General features: G+C 39.2%; 2 long non-coding RNA genes across 11 annotated transcripts in view; one reads left to right on the top strand and one right to left on the bottom strand.

Moving 5' to 3' along the window:
- Positions 1–22,528, top strand: part of LOC138742514 (uncharacterized) — a 182,917-nt gene that overhangs the window by 64,584 nt on the left and 95,805 nt on the right. For 7 of the 10 annotated variants that reach the window (XR_011344238.1, XR_011344237.1, XR_011344236.1 and 4 more), the window contains exon 5: positions 20,495–20,513. This is a non-coding gene — a long non-coding RNA (uncharacterized lncRNA). Of the gene's footprint in view, positions 1–6,892; positions 7,010–20,494; positions 20,514–22,528 lie in introns of all 10 variants that reach the window. The other 3 variants (XR_011344235.1, XR_011344231.1, XR_011344232.1) reach the window with 2 other exon arrangements.
- LOC138742516 (uncharacterized) lies at positions 51–22,154 on the bottom strand. The gene is made up of 3 exons (XR_011344246.1): positions 22,074–22,154; positions 237–358; positions 51–147 (listed from the first exon to the last, which is right to left on the bottom strand). It is a non-coding gene; the product is annotated as an uncharacterized lncRNA (long non-coding RNA).

Raw genomic sequence — 22,528 nt, 5'->3', positions numbered from 1 at the left:
TTATTGAAAATTGCAAAGAGTTTTGAGCAAATCATTATTACAGATGTTGAATGATGGATGGGATCAATGTTTTTAAAGAGCAGAGTAAATGAATCACACTTGTTTCCGCCATTGGCCACCATCCTTGGTATTTCACAATGAAGCGGCCTGTTGACAAAAATACATAAAGTTTGTTTTCTCAAAGCAATCCAAGCTGATTCAAGAAACAGCCGTTGCAAGTAAAATATTTTTGTTACCTTTATGACCATTGTGATTTCCAAGTAGACCAGGAAGTTACAAAGTTCAATTCCCTTGTCTGTGCTGAGTTAGTGGCTCTCATCTGGATGGGAACAGATGCCCTGCAAGTCGTCCTTGTGGCCTTGAGGGAGAAAGACAGGATTCACGCTTTCAGTTATTATTGCACCTTGTAGCAAAATTGTGTGTGCTTGATGGATGAGAACAGAGATGGATTCATTTGTTCTCTTCTTCTTCTTGTTAAGAATCTCAACCCTTGGCCCAATCTTGGCCAAGAGTACTGCCAAAGTTAGGGTACTGGAGGAAACGTGGTGATTGAATTATTTAATAATGAATATTGTTAGGAGGTAACTTCAACCACCAATCATCAGAATCCAAATCATTAAATCATAAACATTTTATTTTGATTCCTCTGTGAAATATTTACCTACATTAAATTTTACCAGGCATTATTTGCACACATTTTGGGATCATTCTGTAGTTTTGGGTTGCCTCCTTAGTTCCATTATTCTTCTTACCATGTGGAATTGGTAAATTTACATTTATTTTCAGAATCTAAGTTCTGAAGACAGTTTTCAAAGAATTGTAATTTCAATTCTGAATCATCAGGCATTTGGTGATGTTTCCACATTATAGAAAGATTGTGGAAGCTGTGGAGAGGGTGCAGAGGAGATTTAGTAGGATGTTGCCTGGATTGGAAAACAAGTCTTATGAGGCAAGGTTAGAAGAACTGGGATTTTTCACTTTGGAGCACAGAAGAATGAGAAGAGACTTGAAAGAGGTCTATAAGATTATGAGAGGCATAGATAGGGTGGACAGCCAGCATCTGCTTTCTAAGGCAGGAATAGCAAACACCAGAGGACTTATGTTCAAAGTTAAGGGAGGAAGTTTAGGGGAGATATCAGGGGTAATTTTTTTTTACACAGTGAATTCTGTAAAAAAACTGGAATGCCTTGTCAAAGATGGTGGTGGAAGCTGAAACATTGGGGGCATTTAAGAGATTCTTAGAAAGACAGATGGATGAAAGAAAAATAGAGGGTTACGGGGTAGGGAGGGTTTAGTACTTTTTTTTGGCTGGGAATATATGGGTTGGCACAACATCGAGGGCAGAAGGGTCTGAACTGTGCTGTAGTGTTCTATGTTTCATCCTGGCCCAAAATTCTGATTTGAGGAGACCATTCTTTTCAAGTCATTTTCTTACCTACTTTGTTTATCCAAAATGGTCCTAAGCTTTGTTTTAGAAATGAATGACCTTTGATTTAACTTGAAGTCACTCTAAAATCTCACCAAGAACACACAGAAGACTGCAGATTATGGAATCTGAAGCAACAAACAATCTGCTTGAGAAACTTAGCAGACTGAGCAGCATCAGTGGGAGAAATTTTTTTTTTCAATATTTTGACCTGTATCCATTCAAGACTGGGTTTGGTTCACTAAAACTCGCCCCAAGTCCTGTTTACTATCCCTATTTCTAATGTACCCTCTTCTACCCTGGGGAGACTGGAGGCAGACTTGGAGATCGTTTTGCTGAGCACATTTGCTCTGTCTGCTGCAACAGCAAGGACCTCCCAGTGGCCAACCACTTCAATTCCACACACAATTGCAACACTGACAAGTCAGTCCACAGCCTTATACACTGCCAAATCAAAGCCAGCTGAAAATGGACAACATCTCATATTCCGTCTCCACAGCCTCCAAGCAGATAGAATTAATATTGATTTCTCCAATTTCCGTTAACCCCCTATCCTGGCCTCTCTTTCTTCCTCTGTCTTTTCTTTTAGCTCACCTCCCCCTTCCCTTCCTTCTTCTGTCAGTGACCCCCTCCCCCCCACCTTTTTAGCTTTCTGTCCTCTTCCCCTCACTTCTCAACTTCTTTCTCTTCTACCTTCCCATCCGTTTCTACCTATTACTTCTTGCCCGTTGGCCTGGGCTCCTCCCTCCTCGCTTCATTTCCCCCCCCTCCCTTTTTATTCAGGTGTCTAGCTGTTTGCTCTTATTGCTGACATGGGGCCCTGGGGCAAAATGTTTGTTACCTTTTACTTACTATGGATGCTGCATGAAGCAGGCTATGGGCTGCTGTGACTGCAGACAAAGGTCTCACACCAGGATGCAGTTTGCTGGAGACTGGCTCGAGGCTAGCTGAAGGGGTACCAGCTATCGGAACCAAAATGCAAGAGGGTGCCAAAGGCACTAGAGGCTTCCTGATCGTGTCAAAAGTGTGCATTTGGAGCTTGGTTTGCTGATGGTTTGGACTGAAGGCTCTGTGGCTGCAGAGGCTGAGGGAGCGCTGGAGGCAAATCTACGGACACTCAGTTACTCTGGGGGGACACCTTTTGGTTCTCTTTCTTTGACTTTAAGGGGCGCTGCTGATAATGAATCCTTGTCAGCCTTAGAGTAGGAAATATTGTGCCATATAAAATTTTCAGTTTTATTACATGGCAATAAAAATAATCTAGAATCTTTCTCCACCACAATTGAATTTTACACATGTTCCACATCATTTGGTGGATTTGCCTTCCTGGTATTGTTCAATTGATAAAAGATTCCCCTCCCTTTGTTTTGTTCAGCCTTTCTTTATAACTCAATGCTTGTGATATCACATCATCTCCCAGGATGGACTACTTTGTTTTATCTCTTGGTAACCAAAGCATAGTCTGATGAGGCTTCTGTCTACCATTAACATGGAATATTTGAATTGATATTCTAGAGTCCCCCAACAACATAAGGTAGGATTTGCTTGGTTTTATCTCTTCCTATTGCATTGTGGGTTTAGAGACCAAATGCTTGAGTGATTATCACTTCCCAATTCTTTAGTTTTTAGTTATTTCTACACCATAAATACTGCAGTTATGATATAATTTATTTTGCTACTAACTGCTTTTTGTAATATAATTTTGGTGTGCTTATTAAACAGGGAACACAGAAAAAAATTCCATGCATGAAATCAGGGACAAACAGTTTAAATATTGTCTTTATTTGTATGTCCTCCACTCTTGTTCGTGACCACTATGTTAACGGAATCCAGTGAATGCTTGACTGAAATCTTGTGCCAAAATCTATCTATTGATAAATGGTCCAATAAATAAATTGTTTGTGTTATTCTGTTAACGCATCAATTACAGCATTAACTCACTCAATATTTTGGTATAGGAATATTTGACAATGCTTGTCAGATGATGTTAAAATAACTGGCATAATTTTGTTCTGCTATTCTAAATTAAAAGTCTTAATAATGTAGTTTATTGGGCTTCAAGTCTTGGAGAAAATGTGTTATCTTGTCATGTGTGATTCACCAAGTGGACTGTTATGTGTAATGTGTCATACCCAAGTCGTATGAATACTTCAAATATTAAAAGGTATTTAATTAAATGTGGCATGTGGACAATGAGAGTGTGAATATAATGTGTAGAATGTAACCTACTGGCCTCCAAGTGAACCGTGAATATTATTTCTGGCACATATCACAGATAAACACTGGGTATTTCTGAGTAGTTAATAAAATGTAGGCCTAAAGCCTTCAGTAACATGATGGGATTTTATCAGGGACCTTGAGAATGAGGTTCAAAAGTTCAGCTGCTTATTTTAATACGGTATCAAAGCTTGTGTTTCCTAAAGGCAGAGTGAAAGAGCATCTGGTTGCAAGGCAGTAGTCAAGCTGTATTCTACAGTGATCTATCACCGTCACATGATTTCCTTTCAGGGAAAAAAACATGAGGTTCTGACATTCTGAAATTGTCAATATGAATGTAATTGCATAAGATTAGTCGTTTTAATAAATAGATATACAGCTATAGCAAGGAATTCTTGACATTGATGTGACAATTCTGGTAATCGTTGCTACTTTGCCTTCTGGTTGTGTCTAACAAAGCAAACCAGTTGCATTCCTATTTGACCTTTTGTCTGCTGGATCTTTCTAATGCTTTTAGTATTTTGATATATGAGCCTTTATCAGCAGTTGCACATGGATGTCCTCAAAAATGACTGGCTAAAGTAAAAGTGCATCTCCTAAATTTTGGGAAAGGATTATGTTGAAATAAATTACTTCTTGAAAGCTGGCAATTGGCTTTAGCCAAAAAAGTCATCAGGTTCTGAGGACTGAGGGCCAAATTTTAATTTTTAAGAACACTTCATTGATATGTTTAAATGTGAACAGATCTGAAGTGAAATTTAGTCATTGTTTTCCTATGGCTTTTGCGATGTGATATTCAGGCAGTTAGCTTTGTTGATAACTTTGGTCAAGACAATTGATCACTCCAGATGATTTTGTAAACTGTGGTAAAAGCACATTTAATACAAGGTCAAAGTTGCAGCTGAGATGAGTCTTCTCATTTAATTCAATAGTTATAGGGTCATGGAATTATACAGCATAGAAATTGACCCTACCGACTGACTGATCATGATGCCTTCCTGAGCTCATCCCACATGCCTGCATTGAACCAATATTCCTCTAAACCTTTACTTTCCACAGGTCTGTCCAAATGTCTTTTCAGTGTTGTACTTCTAACCACCTCTAACAGTCACTTCCTCTGACAGCTCATTCCATACACCTTCCACCTTGCTCTTTGGCCCCCTGTGCATCTTCCCCTCTTACCTAAACCTATGCCTTCTATTACCAAACTCTGAGAAAATGACTTTGTCCTATCCACCTTATTTTTTTCCCTTATGATTTTACAAAGCACAAATTTCCCCCTCATCACTGCAGGGAAAAGAGTCCACAACCTCTCTAGTTTCTCCATATAACTCAAGACCTCCAGTCCTAGCAACAGCCTTGTGAATCTTTTCCACACTCTTTTGGTTCCTTCCCAGAATAAGGTGACCAGAACTGTGCACAATATTTCAAGTGCAGTTTCACCATAATTTGTACAGATGTCACAACTATTGTATTCTACGCCCTGTCCATGTGCCATATGCTTTCTTCGCAAACCTTTGTCACAATTTTCACGGAACTTTGTATGTGTACCCCTAGATTTCTCTGATCTGCAGCAGTCCCTAGGACCCTATTATTCATTGTAAATGTCCTACCCTGGGTTAATTTCATAAACTGCATCACTTAGCAATTGCCTGAGTTAAATTCCATCTGCTGTGCCTTTGCCCACTTTCCCAGGTGAACTGGTCTCTGTTGTAACCTGAGCAACTTAATTCACTGTCCACCATTCCAACAATTTATGCCAACTGCAAACTTATTAATCATATCTGATACATTCTCATTCAAATAATATATATAATATATATAAATAAAATAATCATTAATATGTGTGTGTGTGTGTGTGTGTGTACACATATAGATATATATATATATATATATATATATATATATATTGTCATTGTGGCAATCCGTCAAGGTCAAGGAGGATGGCCTTTGTTCCATTGATCTATTTATGTGCACTGCAGAGAAGAGATGGAAAATCTCGTGAAATGGAGAGATAGTAAGAACCTGAGTCTCAATGTGGACAAGACGAAGGGAATGATCGTGGAATTCAGGAGGACCAGGAATGACTACCCTCCACTGCACATCAACAACTCTGTTGTGGAGAGAGTAGAAAGAATCAAGTTCCTTAGAGTTCACTTAACCATTGAATTATTATGAACACTCAACATTATGTCAACCCTCTATATGAGCTCTATCAAGAGTGTCCTTGCCAGCTACATCACAGTGTGATACACTTGCTGCAGAGAAATGGATTGGAGGTCCATTCACAGGACCATTAGAGTGGCAGAGAGGATCACTGGAGTCTCCCACCCCACTCTATTGATGTGATCTACTGGGATTGTTGTCTGAAGAAGTTCCCCTTCCACTCGGCAAGCAGCAATTTTCAGCTGCTCGTATCAAGGCAGAGATACAGGAGTATCAGTGCCAGTACCACCAGGCTGAGGAACAGTTTCTTCCCATAGGCAGTGAGATGCTGAACAACCTAAGGAACTGCTCACAATAACCACCGAGACTTTCATATTCATGAAATAATATTTATTTATTTATTTGTATTTATTTGTCCTGCGTATGTAGTATTTGTCTGTATGTGAGTTATGTCTGGTTGTGTGTCTGCATGTTTTGCACTGAGGACTGGAGAATGCTATTTTGTCGGGTTGTATTTGTACTGTCAGAATAAACTTGACTTGACAGTAAGATTGTCACCAAAATGAACCTATATCTTGAAACTATTTTGCTTTCTGATTCAGCGAGGGTAGTAATCGAATGGTCTGCTGAACATAAGTGATTTTGTAATTGTGGTGGTACACCACTGACCTACTGCAGGGGGCAACCTCTGTACCTGCAGGAGTGTAAGGGGACAAGACAACATCTGGCCAGCTGTCAATCAGACAACCTGAATGGACCAAGCCCCACCTGGTCGGGTGTCAATCACCCTCCGGGATATAAGCCTGGGCTAGCCCTTTGAAGTCACTCTCAGAGTTTACAGCAGCTCTCCTCACCGCTGACTCTGTGGAGGTTTACGTCAAATAAAGCCTGTTGTACAGTCTTTTGGTTTTGTGTGTTGTGTGCTTCTGGCTGACAGCGCACCACAGTAATTTTAGAATTTATCCTTTCGGAATGAATTAACTTTAGCACTGAGGTTTTTTGACTCAGCCACTATGGAGAGGGGAATAATAATGTCAGAGGTTTAACAGAGTAATTGCAATTAAAGACATTTTTTTTGCTTAGAAGGAAGGAGAAAGAGAGAGAGAGAGAGAAATGCTGGAAGAACTCAGCAGGTCACGCAACATCTAAAGGAGGCAAAGACATATAAACCAATATCTCTGGGCCAAGCGTTTTGACAAGGTATGAGCAACAAAAGACATGCTCCTGAATAAAAATGTAGGGGGAGGAGAGAAGGAGGGGCAGGGGAGAAGCACCAGACATATTCCTCTCTCTGCTTTGCACAGGGACCGCTCCCACTGTGGCTTCCTCATGTACTCATTCTGTCTCACTGATCACCCCCTTGAAAGCTACCCCTGTAACCGCAGGAAATGCTACACTTGTGCCTATACCTCCTCCTTCACCACCATCAAGAGCCCTAAACAGTTCTTCCAAGTGAAGCAACATTTCACTTGAGAATGTGCTGGGGTCATTGACTATACCCATTATGGCCTATTCTACATTGGAAAGACTGGGAGATCATTTTGTTGAGCTCCTTCACTCCATCCTCTGCAATAACAGGGACCTTCCAATGGCCATCCATTTCAATTCTGCACCCCATGTGTGTCCATGGCCCTCATGTACTGCCAAACTGAGGCCGGTCACAAATTGATGGTACAGCACCTAATATTTTGTCTGGGCACCCTCCAACTAGATGACATTAACAATGAGTTCTTTAGTTTCTGTTAGGACACCCCCCTGTCTTTCTCTTTCCCTAACCCACTTTCTCTTTTCCTTCAGCCTTTCACCCCATGCCCTCTCCATTCAGAGAGTTATCCCATTGTCCAATCACCTCTCAGCTTTTTTTGTCTTCTGCCCTTTACCCGTATTCACCTATGACCTCTTGCCTGTTGGCCTCTGCTCCTTTCCCACCCTTCTTTCTCTCTTCCCACCTTTTTTGTTTATTCATTAATAAAGGGCTCAGGCCCAAAATATTGGTTTTCTGTCTTTGCTTATTACGGATCCTGCATGACCTGCTGAGTTTTTCCAGTACTTTTGTTTATTACATTACAATTACAACGTCTGCAGACTTTCCTGTTTAATTTGGTATGTATGTAAAAGTTCAGAACAAGAACAAATGTTTTTTTTCTATTTGATTTCTTGGATGTGGTTGTTTCTCAAGCAGCAATTTCTTGTCTGTTTCTAATTGCTTTTGAGGAGGTGGAGGTGGTGTTCATTCCTGAACTGTAGTCATTCCTCTGGTGAAAGCACTACTTGGCCAGGATTTAGAACCAGCTATCATAACTGACAACTTGACTTCGACATTGGAGTGGTGATGAAACAAGGGTCTGGAATATGCTGTCAGAGGAGCCTGGGTGGGTAGCTGTACTGGAGATTATAGGTCTTGCACACTGCAGCTACTGAGCACGAGAGGGAGAGGAAATAAATGGATGGAGTGATTAATAGCACGCCAATCAAAGTGATGCTTTGTCATGGAGAGTGTTGATCTCATGGCCTTCTACTCATTCAGGCATTAATTCGTCACGCTCCTTGTAAATGTGGAAAGACCTTGGGGTATCAGGAGGTGAGTCATTTATGATGGGATAAATGATTCACATGGTAATCATGTGCCATTTCAGTGATGGCCTCAGGAATTGAGAGTGAGGTACTTAGTGAAGTTGATGCCACCGAAATGCTGAGTGGTCAGATTTTATCCCGAGATGGACATTACCTGGCATTTAAATTGGTTTGAAACTACTTGAATGATCTTTCCTTTTTATATCTTCCTGGCTGATCTGCTGATTATTGAAAATAAAATAGACAGATATTACCCCATTGGCTCAGGTGAAATTTGGAGAGAAAGCTAATAAGTAGCACCCCATGTGTCTGCACTTGATATTCTGTGACAAATTACATTATAATCACCAATGAAACTACAGATAATAAAGATTATTCAACTGCTTTTTAACCGCTATGCCAACCAGCACAATTGGTGTAGCAATTAGTGCAACACCTTTGCAGCGCTCTCGGTAAGGAGTTTGCACGTTTTCCCCATTGTCTGTGTCGGTTTTCTCCAAGGGCTCCGATTTCCTCCCACCGTCCAAAACATACCAGGGATGTAGGTTAATTGGATGCAAAATGGGCAGCACGGGCTCATGGGTCAAAATGGCTGCATGTCTAAATTAAAAATCTTTAAAATATAATGTTGAGGGGTAACTGTTTAATCAAATCCTCAAGGAAGAAGGAGAGGGTGGGATTATGGATGGGGGTGGAGAAGAGGGCATAGGTATCATCTTTTGCATTTTTCAAGAGATTTTGTAATGATGCCAAAAAACACAAACTAACATCAGTAATGGTCCATGAAAAAGCTCACATATTGGTTAAAGTGGTATTGGTTTCCCCAGAGCAAGTCTCCATTCCTTTAATCAGCACAGTGAAAAGAAAACCATGTGCAAAAATTACTTTCCAAAGGATTATACAAAAGGCTTGTTAACTGAACTATGTTTCAATTTAATGAGGTTAAAGCAAACTTTCTTTGAAAAATACACCATCAAAAATTCCTTGCTGTTAAACTAAGGAGCTATTCTCCTGTCAGCTGACGTTATGTCAACTCTGACTCTAGAACTAGCATAATTAATTAAGATCACTTCATACTTAGTATATAAAGTAAAGATCAAAAACTCCTAGATTCTGCTGTGACACAAAATCTGTGTTTCGTTCATGAATTCCGGAATATGAAATTTATTGTACATTGTTCTAACACTGCCATATGTTAGTGATGGGGAGAAAATGCACAGGTAGGTTTGGTAGTAGCCCATATCAAGATTAATTTTGACCAGAACAAAATAAAATTACATTTAAATATTGAAGAAATGACTTAATATAAATGTTTTTCTTTTCTGAAATTCTATTTGGTCTGTTCTGGTTTTTCTGCTCGCCAAGACCAAGATGCTTTTTAGGATGTGATCTGCTACCAATAAAGAAATGAAAAATGAAGAGAAGCTAATGTATAAGCTGTTACACATGCACATATTGTACTAATTTATTTCCCTTTCATAACTGCATGTTTGTGGTGTACGCATGTCTTCACATGGAAGTTCCCATAACAACTACTTATCTCTTCTTAGTTCTGATTTCATTAAAGACTTAAATTTTTATCTCCTGTTAATGAGCTTGGCTCTTGAAGATTTCATATTTTTTTCCCCCTTTTATATAATTATCCCTTTAATGATTAAAATAAAATGGGGTTGAACTTGTCGACTTTCCTCAGTTGGATATGGAAAGATGATCTCAAAACATTTGTTTCCTTCTTTATGTGTAAAATGTGGATGTTTGCCCCGACAGGTGAAAAGTAAATGTTTTGCCTCTCCGATAGAGTGGTATACTTTAATAACCTTTTCTCAAAACTTGTTTGCTAATTATCTGCCAGTCTAGGCAGGAATCCACTATTTTGTTCTCTTGCAAGATTCCGAGCACCTGACATTAGCAGCTGGATGTGGGGATGAAGAAGTCCCCTTAGATGTGGGGATGAAAAAGTGTTTGTCGTCATTATAATCTAAACAATATAAGATTCTTGAAATATTTCCACTGCAGGATGACTTTACTGCTGAGGTATCAGAGGGAAATGTTCCTGGATTAGTTCTAGTTCTCCAATTTTTCTGAAACAAATTTTGTCTATTCTTTCAAGGGATGTCAGTGCCATGAACAAGGTCAGTATTTATTGCTCATCCTTGTTTTCTCTTAAACTGGCCTGCTTGATCATTTTGAAGGACGGATAAGATACGACCAGATTGCAGTGAGTAAGTCGCTGACTCTGCCAGATTGGAGGAGAATGCTAGTTATCCTTACCCAAAGTACCATAGGTAACCAGAAGTGCTTTACTGTTTCATGGCCTCCATTCTATTGTGCAGTTTTTGAGAAATTAGTTTTAAATTTCTCACTGCTACCATCTAGAAAGAGGTATAGGTGCCACAAAACTCATACCATGAGGTTCAGGAACAGCTGCTACCCCTCCACCATCAGACTCCTCCACAACAAATTCAATCAGTCTTACTTTTGCACTTACTTTGCACTTTTGCACTTTACGCTTACTTTTGTACTTCATTGATTTTTTAAAATCTCTCTCTGTGCAGGAACTCCCCTAGTTGGGACCTTTGCAACTTGCATCCATCTGCACATACGACTAAAAAATTGTTAATAAAATATAAAAAATAATAAAATTTACATGGTTTACGTTGTATTTGACAAACTATAACAGGGACACAGGGCATGTAAGAGCCAAAATGTGCGTACTTAGTGTCCTGAGGTCTGTGGTCTGGGCATGCGTGAGTCTTCGGTTGGCACATGCGTGGTTCGCATGTTGGAGTTTGGTTTGCGCTTGCTCATGAGTTAAGGGTGGAAATTCAATATTGCCAGGGTGCTTTAAAAAATTGACATCTGGAAGATGGAATCAGGCTATATACTTGAAAGGGTCAGATGTGAAGGTTTTAATGTAGGATCAGAGTTCAATGAAATATTGTATCAGGATACAGTATTAAATATTTGTGAATACTGGGAGAGAGGAGACCATTGGAGAAAACAAAAATTAAATAGTTAAGAACATTATGTCAGTTGATCAGAAAATAAATATTTTAGAGGAAAATGTACATAGTTTTGAGCATGGAGCACAAATAGAGATGAATTTTCATAAAATGTTGACATTGGGACTCATTAATAGTAACAAAAAGTGCTGGAAAAACTCAGCAGTTAAAGTTGCGTTGGTAGAAAGAGAAATTGGGTTACTGTTTCATATTAAGGAGCTTTCTTTAGAACGGGACCTTCAGCTATTACAGTGCCAGTAACCCAGGTTCAAATTGGTGCAGTCTGTAAGGTGTTTCCTGCTCTCCCTGTGTCTGTGTGGGTTTCCTCCAGGTGGTTCAGTTTCCTCCACTCCTTTAAAACTCACGGAGATTGTAGCTTAACTGGGGTATTTGGGCAGCGCGAGCTCGTGGACCAGAAGGGCCTGCCTAAAATGGAAACTCTGTTTCTTTTTCTGCAGTGATGGATGCAGGTATGCAGGTATGCATGCAGGTATGCAGCAGAATGTAAGTCCTGTATTCAGCTCCAAAGCTTGGGAGGACTTGAAGAATAGCTTTTTTTTTGGATTGAATCTGTGGCTGGGGTGTAATTAAAACATCTATCCTCTAAGAACGTATACTTGGGTTTTAGATGCTTCTTGATGGAGTTTGACTGTTGAAATAATTAAAAATGTTGAAGGTGTTTTGCATGCTATGTTTATATTCAAATGAAATTAGAAGTGCCTCATTAGCTATAAGAAATTAGTTACAATAGAAGAGAAGGAGCCCATAATAAACCAATTATTGACTTTGGGCAAAACAATGTTCAAGGAAGATCTATTCTGAACTCATTTGAGTGAATGTGCATTTGAAACTGTTACGATTTACCAATGGAGTGGATATTTTATAGCAATACTGGGATTCATTTTACCCAAGAAACCATCCATAGATTTATTGCAAGTAGAACTGGCAGGAAGTTTGTAATGGCTGCCCTCTAGGTAGAGTTTGTTGTGATTTTACTATTAGCAAACACAGGCACATACTAGATCAATTAGGACCAATAATACCATGCGTTAACACTGTGTTAATTACACTCTGAAACATTTGAGCTGGACATTTCTGGTTGTTCTGATATGGCTCCATCCTGGCCTGTAGCTTGCAGTCTGAAAAAGAAGCTGAATAGCAGCTTGTAAAAATTGTTTATTTCCAAAAGCAATTCTCATACACATTGACTTGGTTCTTCTACTTCTACTGTTTCTCGTCATCCTCCTCCTTAACATCATCATCATCATATATTTCACCAAGAGATAAAACTTGTCTCTCGAATCTCCAACCTCCCCTCCATTGAAGACATCTGTATGAGGTGCTGTTCAAGAAGGGAGCCAATATCTGGTTACAACCTCCTCTTGCTGCTACCTTCGGAAAAGAGGTTCAGAAGCCTGAAGTCCAGCACCCCTAGGTTTAAGAAACAGTTTTATTTCAATGGCAACCAACCTCTTGAACATCTCCTAGGCGAAGTGGTGTTTCCAGATGAAAATGGAAACAATGAACATTTGGCAGGGCCTAAATGACATAAAAACCAAATCCAGTGCAGTAGCAGACAGCAAAACTTTACTTCCAGATGAATTCAATGCTTTCTATGTCTGAATCAACCATGACCCCTGATGATCCTTTCCTGCCTGACGTACGGGCTGCCTTCAGGAGACTGAATTTGAGAAAAGCATCTGGTCGGGCCAGAGTACCCGGCCGAGTTTTAAAAACTGTGATGACCAACTTGCCAATTTATTCATTGATATCTTCAGTGTCTCACTCCGGCAGAGCATGGTACCCACCTGTTTCAAAAAGGCGTCAATTGTACCAGTGCCCAAGTAGAGTGTGGTAACCTGCCTAAATGACTATCAACCAGTGGCACTCACATCAACAGTGATGAAGGTTTTGAAAGGCTGGTGTTGAAGGATATCAGCTTCTGTCTGAGTGGGATATAGATCCGTTTCAATTCGCCTATCTTAGGGACAGGTTTACAGTGGATTCCATCCCACTGACTGTGCATAAAGCCCTGGAACTCTTGGGCAGAAAGATCCATACATCAGGATGCTCTTTATCAACTACAGTTTGGCATTTAACACCCTCAAAACTGATCAGCAAACTCCAAGGCTTGGGACTCATCACCCCATTATTTTAATTGGATCCTGGATTTCCTCTCTCCAGACCACAATCAGTGAGGATTAGTAAGAACATCTCCTCCACAATCTCCATCAGTAATGGAGCACCACAGGACTGTATTTTCAGCCCCCTGCTCTGCTCGCTATACACCTATGACTGTGTGGCTTGGTACAACAACACCACCATCTTAAAAATTTGCTGACCATACAATACCACGATACTGAGCTGTATAAAAAGGGAGATTGAGAATTTCGCTGAATGGTGCACCAACAACAACCTCGCACTCAATGTCACCAAAACCAAGGAGCTATTATTGATTTTAGGAAGGGAAAACCAGAGGTGTATGATCTAATGATCATTGAGGGATCAGAGATAGAGAAGGTGAGCAAAGTTTAAGATCTTGAGAGTCACTATCTCAGAGGATCTTTCCTGAACCCAACAGACTAATGGCATAGTGAAGAAAGTACATCAACACCTCTATATTTTATCAGGAATTTGCGGAGGTCTGGTATGACATCAGAAACCCTGGAAAATTTTTATGCATGTGTGGTGGAAAGTGTGATGACCGGCTTCATAATGGTCTGGTATGGGAGCACCAGTACCCCTCAGTGGAAAGCCCTGCAAAAGATACCCACCATTGAGAATATCTACAGGGAATGCTGCCATCAGAGAGCAGCAGCAATTATCAAGGATCCACACCACCCAGCATTCACTCTGTTCTTGTTGCTACCATCAGGAAAGAGGTATCGGTGCCACAAAACTTGCACCACCAGGTTCAGGAACAGCTGCTACCCCTCCACCATTAAACTTCTCACTTAATGAGGGACTTATTTAAGAACTCTTACTTTTGCTCTTTATTGATTTTTTTTCTCCCTATTATACATTCAATTTGTTCACATTTCTTTATTTGATTACACATGTACATTGAGTCAGTTTTGTTGTGCTACCAATAAGTGGAATGGTAATTTTTGCCTCACCTGCAGGAAAAAGAATCTCAGGGTTGTTAGTGAATTCATGTATGTACTCTGACAATAAATCTGAAATCTGTATCTATCCCAATCAGAAACTACTCTGGGACCACAAAATGATCTATTTGCAACAATGAAACACTTTTTTCTTGCACTAACTAATTAACTGAATATTTATGATTAACTATTCTTTTGTAATTATAATTGTGGTGGTACACCACCGGCCTACTGCAGGGGGAAACCTCTGTACCTGCAGAAGTGTAAGGGGACAGGACAACACCTGCCTGGCTGTCAATTAGTCGGCCTGAAGGGATCAAGCCCCACCAGGTTGGGTGTCAATCACCCTTCGGGATATAAGCCTGCGCCAGTCTCCCGAGGCCTCACTCAGAGTTGCTGCAGCTACAGCCAGCCTGGCTCTTTGGAAGTCTTTGTAGATTAAAGTCTGTTGTACAGTCTTTACCTTGTGTGTGTCTGATTCTGGCTAACAGCGCACCACAATAATCTCTTTCAGTACTGGGATAATTTAATATATACAGAGAAGTATATATTAGAGTTCATTTTATGAAGAACTTGTTTGCAAATTGTCATATATGGATGACAGTAAACATCACCATGCACACTATCAACACCATTTCATTGTGGGCCGACTGCTACAAATTGGAAGAAAGCTCTGAACTGGACACAATTGCTCATTTGCTGTTTTACAACATAGTAGGGACAGAAGAGTGAAGGAGGATGCTCCTTTGATGGCTTGGGTTTGGATTAAAGGTAGTTTGTTCATGGGCAAACTGAGGCTTGGGTGTTCATTAGTGTAGATGTAATTGTAACAGGTGGAGATGAAGGGATATTCAGAGGTTCATCATTCAGGATGAGAAGTATTCAAGAATATAGGATGTTAGAAGTGAGGGGTTAATGGTGAGTTAGAGGGCTGTTGGAGTAAGAGGCAAGCTTGTAGATGGAATTAGGTGGGAACTGGTGGTCAGGGTGAAAGTGGCACGGGATTGGTAACATGGATTGATAAGTTATTATAGGAATGGTCCAAATGGCAGGATAGAAGTTAGGGACTTTCTTGAGGAAGTCTGCACTCAACATAGTTTTGTTAAAACTTGAAGTGAACAACTTTTTGAACAGTGTTGGATAATTTTGTTCCAATTCTCCAACAGTAGCTGTGGACTAACCTTGATGTGCATTCGATACATTAATGGTATCAGTTATGGGGCAGGACTTCAGGCTAGGACCTGCTTTGTCAAATTTCCAGAGTGACCATTTTCAATCACAAAAGTGCTGAAATAAGCGTCAAAATGTCATTGAAGTTCCAAGTATGAGTGTCTATTACGTCTATATTTGGATTAGTTAAGGAAATATCCCTTTGATATCCCTGTTTACACGTGGACCCCAGATCTCCAAGAAGGCATCACCGTCTCTGATTTCAAATACCCTAGATTTTAATATAAAAGCTAACAAAGTGTGTGTAATGAACACTGGCACTCTTCACTCACAACTGACCACAAAGTGCAAACCTTTATGTATACTTTATTTTGGCATAGGTTCAACCATCTAAAATTTGTAATATTCAGAAGTGTCTGTCATGTGCTCAAGTATACATATTTGGGTTGGGGGAGAAAAAAAGGATCAGAAAACATTTTTTCCCCAGGTATTACTTCTACCAATTAGTCAAAGGTGACTTTTGTCTAAGGCTGTTTGTGTCAACGTCTGGAAAACCCATGTTGGAACAATGGATTGGTTGTGCTTGTGCATTAATAATTGGCTCGAGTACACTAATGAGCTCATCCACAGCTGTCAGCAGCGACAGAGAGTTTGCTCAGGTTCTAGGAACAGTAGAACTGAAAAAAATTAAAATCACAGCATTTAAACATAGTTTCAAATTTTTAACAAACAAGTTTTTTTGCATAAAATTGACAGATGTTATTATTTTGCCACCTTCTATGAATTTTGAAGATTAATCATTTGGGCAAATTGTTCTGAAAAAGTGAATGATTTTACTTAAATATTGCCAAATGTAAAAACAAGGTACTGATGCTGCTGTGAAAAACACACCCACCAGAGGTAACCGAATCAAAGGCTGTTTCAAATGAAACAAAATGGAGAAGGATCTACATCTTGATTTAGTTTCTGCTACAAATTCCTGCTGATGCCATGCGTGATCTCAGCTGAATGGTCAACTTTGTGTTTTGTTTAATACTTTAGTCGTTGCTCTTGTAACCTGACACATGGATGGTTAGTGATCAAATGTTGAAAGATTTTGATTGGATAGAGATGGGAAAATGATTTACAGTTGTGATGGAATCAAGAGCAAGTGGACACAATCTTGGAATTAGAACTTACCTCTGGGAGCAAAAATATGGAAGCGGGTAATTCTCTCTCAAAAGAATGTGGATGCTGAAACTTTCAAGGCCGAGGTTGATTTTTTTTTTCGGCCAGGATATTTAAGAAATATGCAGCAAAGAAGAGCTGAGAATTCCAGGACATCTGGCTCAATTCTGACCTTGGATGCTGACCACGTTGAATTTTCTTGTTCTTCTTGTGACCATGTCTATGCACTGAGTACTCTGGTTTCTTCCTGGAGACATTGAGCCACACTGCATGTCCATGTGGACCAAGGTGCCTTTCAATTAGCCTGCATTTGGTCTGCATCCCTCTAGAACTTTCCTGTGTATATGTCTTTTAAACATTGTTATTGTACCTGCCCCTACCACTTCTATTATACCTATCCCCCATTATGTTGAAAAAATTACCCCTTATGTCTCCCTCAAATCTTTTTCATCTCATCTTAAACTATGCCCTCTAATTTTATATTCACCTACAATGGGAAAAAAGGCTCTAACAACCCATCTCATCCATGCCCCTCATAATTTTATAACCTCTATGATGTCACCTCTTAGCTTCCTATGCTCCAGAGAAAACAGTCCTGGCTGATCCAATCTCTCCCTTATTCTCACACTCTCTAAACCTGGCAACCCTGTTCCCAGGAGTAAAACATGGAAGATTTTAGACATTGTGATTGAAGTAAAAACACAATGTTGGCAAAACATAGCAGGTCAAACAGTGTATTTTATATAGCAAAGATAAAGATACATAACCAATGCTTAAATCCTTCATTAAGCCCTATTCCCAGGGAGACGATAGCAAATGGCAGAGGACACCTGTTTAAAGTGAATGGAGGAAAGTTTAGGGGAGATGTCAGAGGAATAATGGTAGAGGCTGGTACAAAGCAGACATTTAAAAGACACCGATACGCACATGGATTTAAGAAAAATGAGGGTATAGACAGTGTGGATGGGAAGGGTTAGAATAATGTTGAGTAGCTTTATATAGGTCAGCACTAGATCATGTTGTACTATTTCAATGTCCTTAAAGTTCCACAACTGATCCTTAATGGGATCTATTGTTTCCAGAATTGCCCCTTTGCTTGTAACATATATCTCTTACGATTCTCATTACCTTGTCTCCCAAGGATGCGTCCTTTTTATGCCTTGCTGATTTCATTCTTAAGTGTACTCTTACATGTTTTTTGTTCCTCAAAGAATTTGCTTGATCTGAGCTGTCTATATCTGATGTATACCTTCTTTTTCATGATCAGAGCCTTAAGATCCTTCTTTGGCTAATGTTCCCACATCCCACAACCTTGATCTTCATTCTAGCAGGAAAATCTTAACCTTGAACTCTTCCTTTCTCACTTTTAATTGCCTCCCACTTGCCAGGCATTGCTTTACCTGTCTAATGTCATCAAAATGAGCTTACCCCAATTTAGGACTTCAATTTGTAACCATAAAAAGAAATCGTTGTTCCAGAATTCCCCTGCACTGAAATTTCAGCCTCTTGCCCACTTTCATTTCCCAATAAGAGATTGAATGTTACCCCCTCTCTCGAGGAGCTACATACATATTGCTTGAGTAAATTTACCTGGACATGCTTAATTGATTCTTCCCCATCCAAATCCTTAGGACGATAGAAATCCCAGTGAACAAATGTTTTCATTTTGGTAGATGTACGCGTGGAGGGTGCACATAATGAGAAGCATTGTTGGTGTGAATGGTTGGAGGCTTTATTCCAGGGCTGAAGTGGCTAATATGGGTAGGTGGGCATAGTTTTAAGGTGATTGGGAGTAGATACAAGGGGGATGTAATAATAACTGTATTTTTATGCACATAATTGCTTGAATTGAAAAAAAACAGTTTTGTAATAAATGATTTTATTTACAAAGATGGGCATGGGAAAAATGGTAATGGGGATAACATACACACATGCACTGTGTATAGCAAGTGTGGGAAAGTAGTCGCAGAAATAAAATAATGCACACAATTTATAGCAGGTATGAGAAAATCGCACCAGCAATAAAACATGCAATCCTACATGTGTGGGGAAGTAATAGACACACACACACACACACACACACACACACACACACACACACACACACACACACACACACACACACACACACACACACACACACACACACACACACACACACACACACACACACACACACACACACACACACACACACACACACCTGAATTGGGTACATACAAAATGGCAAAATTGAAAATTTTGACCTTGGCAGTCTCAGCAATATCTCTTTGGCCCGAGTGCCATTGTATTCTGAGAAACAGATTATCCTTGCGGGAGATTAACTGTGGTCTATGGAATGCGTATTGTCTCCTCTCCCAATTAAATGCAAATTGTTCATGTGAGTTGGAATGTAGAATACTACGCCCACGTGGTATATGTGTGAGTGCACGATACAAGAATATTTTAAGATTTTCCTTGTGTTTTATGCATGCAGGTGTTGTATGAGTGAAAATATATTTTTCACACAGATTGATGAAGACAGGTAAAATAAGATCTTTTAAGAGAGAGCAGAATGAAACTGAGAAAAATGTAGGATTATGCAGTAGAAAAATTCTAGACAGCTGTTAGAGTACATTATTCAGTCAGTCCAACACTGTGGGCCAAAGGGCCAGGACATGCTGTAGATTTCAATGGAAGTGGTGATGTCCCTTTACATAAACTAAGTATTTTTTGAAATATAGTTACTCTTGTAATGCATAAGAATGTAGAACCTAAATTGCTCACAAGAAAGATGTCTGCGAATGAAATACATTTGAATTACAGCCATAATTTATAGTGTAGGAAACCTGGCAGTCAATGTCCACACAGCAGTGTGAAGAAGACCAGATAATTTCCTTCAATTATGTTTGTTTAGACTGAGGAGAATCTCTTTTTAAAATGGTCTCTAACTGAGTTTGCTATTTTTTCTTTAGTTTAATTTTTCACTCAAAAGGAAACCTATAGTTCAGACTTTGCCAACCTAATCATCTCTCATATAAGTAATTTTTTCTAATGGGAGACAATATTTTATTTCATTGAACCATTCTTCTATTTTAACATTGTTTTTCAATTTCCACATTTTAGTTACACAATTTCTTGCTATTGCTGTTGCTCGGACGCAAAAATCTCTTGTTAGATTTATCGAATCCCAGCTTAATATCTTCATCCTATATATTGCCCAACAAAAAAACATTCTTGGATCTAATTCGACCTTCACTATCAATATCTTCTCTAAAACAACACATATTTCTCTCCAAAAATCTCTTACCTTTTCGCATGACCATACTGAATGCAAAAAATTACCAACCTTTTTTTACATCGAAAACATTGAACAGAGATATTCAAATTAAATTTATTCAACTTAAATGGTGAATAATATATTTGATGTAAAAAAAAATTATATTGAACCATTTGATATCTAGCATTAATTGTATTTGTTACACTATCTCTACACAATTTCATCTATATTTCTTCTTCTGTCCAATATGGGAGCCATATGAGATTTATGAATATAGACTAATCCAGACCTTCTAATCCAATCCCCCTATGAAAATATGGTATTTTCATCAAGAAATATTATGGTATTATTGATATGGCTATAATTATTATGATTAATGTGTTCTTTCTTTTCTTTTTTCTATCTGCAGGGATTAGAGATGGTGGGAGGTAGGTGAAAATTAAAAATTATTTAGTATCTATTTTGTAATGTTATAGCAAGTTAATTTGAAATGGATGAAGGTACTAATAAATAAAATTAAAAAAAAATATTGCCAACCTATATTTTAATATAGGTGGAGTTCCCCTTATCCGAAAACCAAAAAGTTCCAAAAAACAATTTTTTTTTTCGTGCCAACATGATGGAAAATTCAACAGCTATCCTGCCCATGTAGGGCTCTGGTGATTACAATCACAGTTTAAAAAAAACCCAAATCTTTGCTTCTGGCTGGGAAGATGCCAAATGGACCTGGGTCCAAGTATTTAGCATTTGCTGCAGCCAGATTCAGCAAGAACAATTCCGTTCTCAACATCGGGTTCGATGCCCTCCACATTGAAGTTGTTGCCTTGGGCTCCCGAGCAGGAGCGTGGACCATAGTCGTGGACTGGTGGTAGTTGCGGCGACTGGTGGAGGTGATGGGGAGGTGTCGGGACCAACGGTGGTAGCGGGGAGGTGTGGGGACCGGCAGTGGCAGTGGGGAGGTGGTTTTCTTTTTAAGCAGAGATCGTTTTTTTTTTGCTATGTACTAAACTTTATTTCACGTGAATTTTCCACTTGTGGCATCATGTCAGCGTTCAAAAAGCCTGCCGTTGTTTGTTGTTGCCGTTTAACCACTGATACAGGTATTTTGCTGATGCTGCTCTGTTGCTTAGTTCCATTGTTCCAAAATCCAAAAAAATCCCAAAACTGAAAAAAAGTCTGGTCCCAGGCATTTCGGATAAGGAGTACACATGCAAAAAGAAAATCTTTTCACTCTTCTGTGTTTATCATATATGTGTTCAAAATCATTATTATCTCAATTAACTTCAAAATAATGTACAGCTCTCTAATGTTCCAGTTGACCATAAATGATGGAACCTAATCTAACTATATATATTCTAATAACCTGCATGTCAACTGCCCTGACAGTCTTGTGACTGAGGATTTATATTCTTTGTGATTTTCATGATTTATTTCTCTGAATTCATTTAGCCTACTTGTGAAATGAAAGCATAAAGTAAAAGCTATATGAAAGAGTTACATCACCCTAAGTCTTCTTTGCAGGAGTAATAGTCACATTTAATAAACATCCTGTAATGTTAACAACCAGATGGCTTCTAGGCATATTTGTAGTTTTAACCTTTTTGAAATGACAGTTATTAGTCAGCTACCAAATTTAATTTCATTGCTAGTTTTTCCCAGCAATACTGTATTTTTCACTTCTAAGCTGAACATTTGGCTTGGCAAGTATATTCTCAGACATTTGACTTCCTAAGCATTTTGGTCCAGACGGTTCCATACAGTTTGGCTTTTTAAAGTACTATTTTACAGCTTACGACAATAGTTCCCTGTGTAGTTGAATGCTTTTGAATCAGTTCTCAATCCATTTCTAAATCCATAGTTGATGTATACTATACCTTTTGAAGTCAAGGAGGTCAACTGAGACTTTTTGCTCTCCTTGATGAATGCAGCGATATATATAAAAAAGACAAGTGAAATACGATGCTATAATAAATAAAATATTTACTTACAACTTGAAGGCCATGTAAAGTTATGATTAGGCAGTTCAGGACATCTATTGGGGTCTTCCTAAACCTTGCATTGGTTGGACCTGACAAAGTAAAGTTAACAATCAAAACTATTGGAAGAGTTAGTGTCCAAAGCCAGTGGAAGCAAAATGGGGTCACATCCTCACATGATTGATCTTCCATGCTCTGTGTTACCACAAAGGCACATATACTTACCTGCAGTCAGATGCACTTTAAAAATAGTCCGTATGCCCATTGAGTCATGCAGAATCATCGCCGGCCAACAAATCTCAACAGCTTGCAGTCCCTCAATGCAACAACATCACCAGGGAGGAATGCCAGCCAAGGAGAAAGGAAAGAGCAAAGTGATAATGCCAGCAGCTTTTAAATAAGCACATCACTGCAGAAAAAACTCCCAAAGTCACACAGGAGCTTCCTCATGACAGCACAGCTGGCTG

This window comes from Narcine bancroftii, chromosome 9 (genome assembly GCF_036971445.1).
Source record: "Narcine bancroftii isolate sNarBan1 chromosome 9, sNarBan1.hap1, whole genome shotgun sequence".
NCBI classification, from domain to species: domain Eukaryota; kingdom Metazoa; phylum Chordata; class Chondrichthyes; order Torpediniformes; family Narcinidae; genus Narcine; species Narcine bancroftii.
Note: the sequence above shows the minus strand (reverse complement) of the source record. Positions and strands in the feature narration are given on the sequence as shown.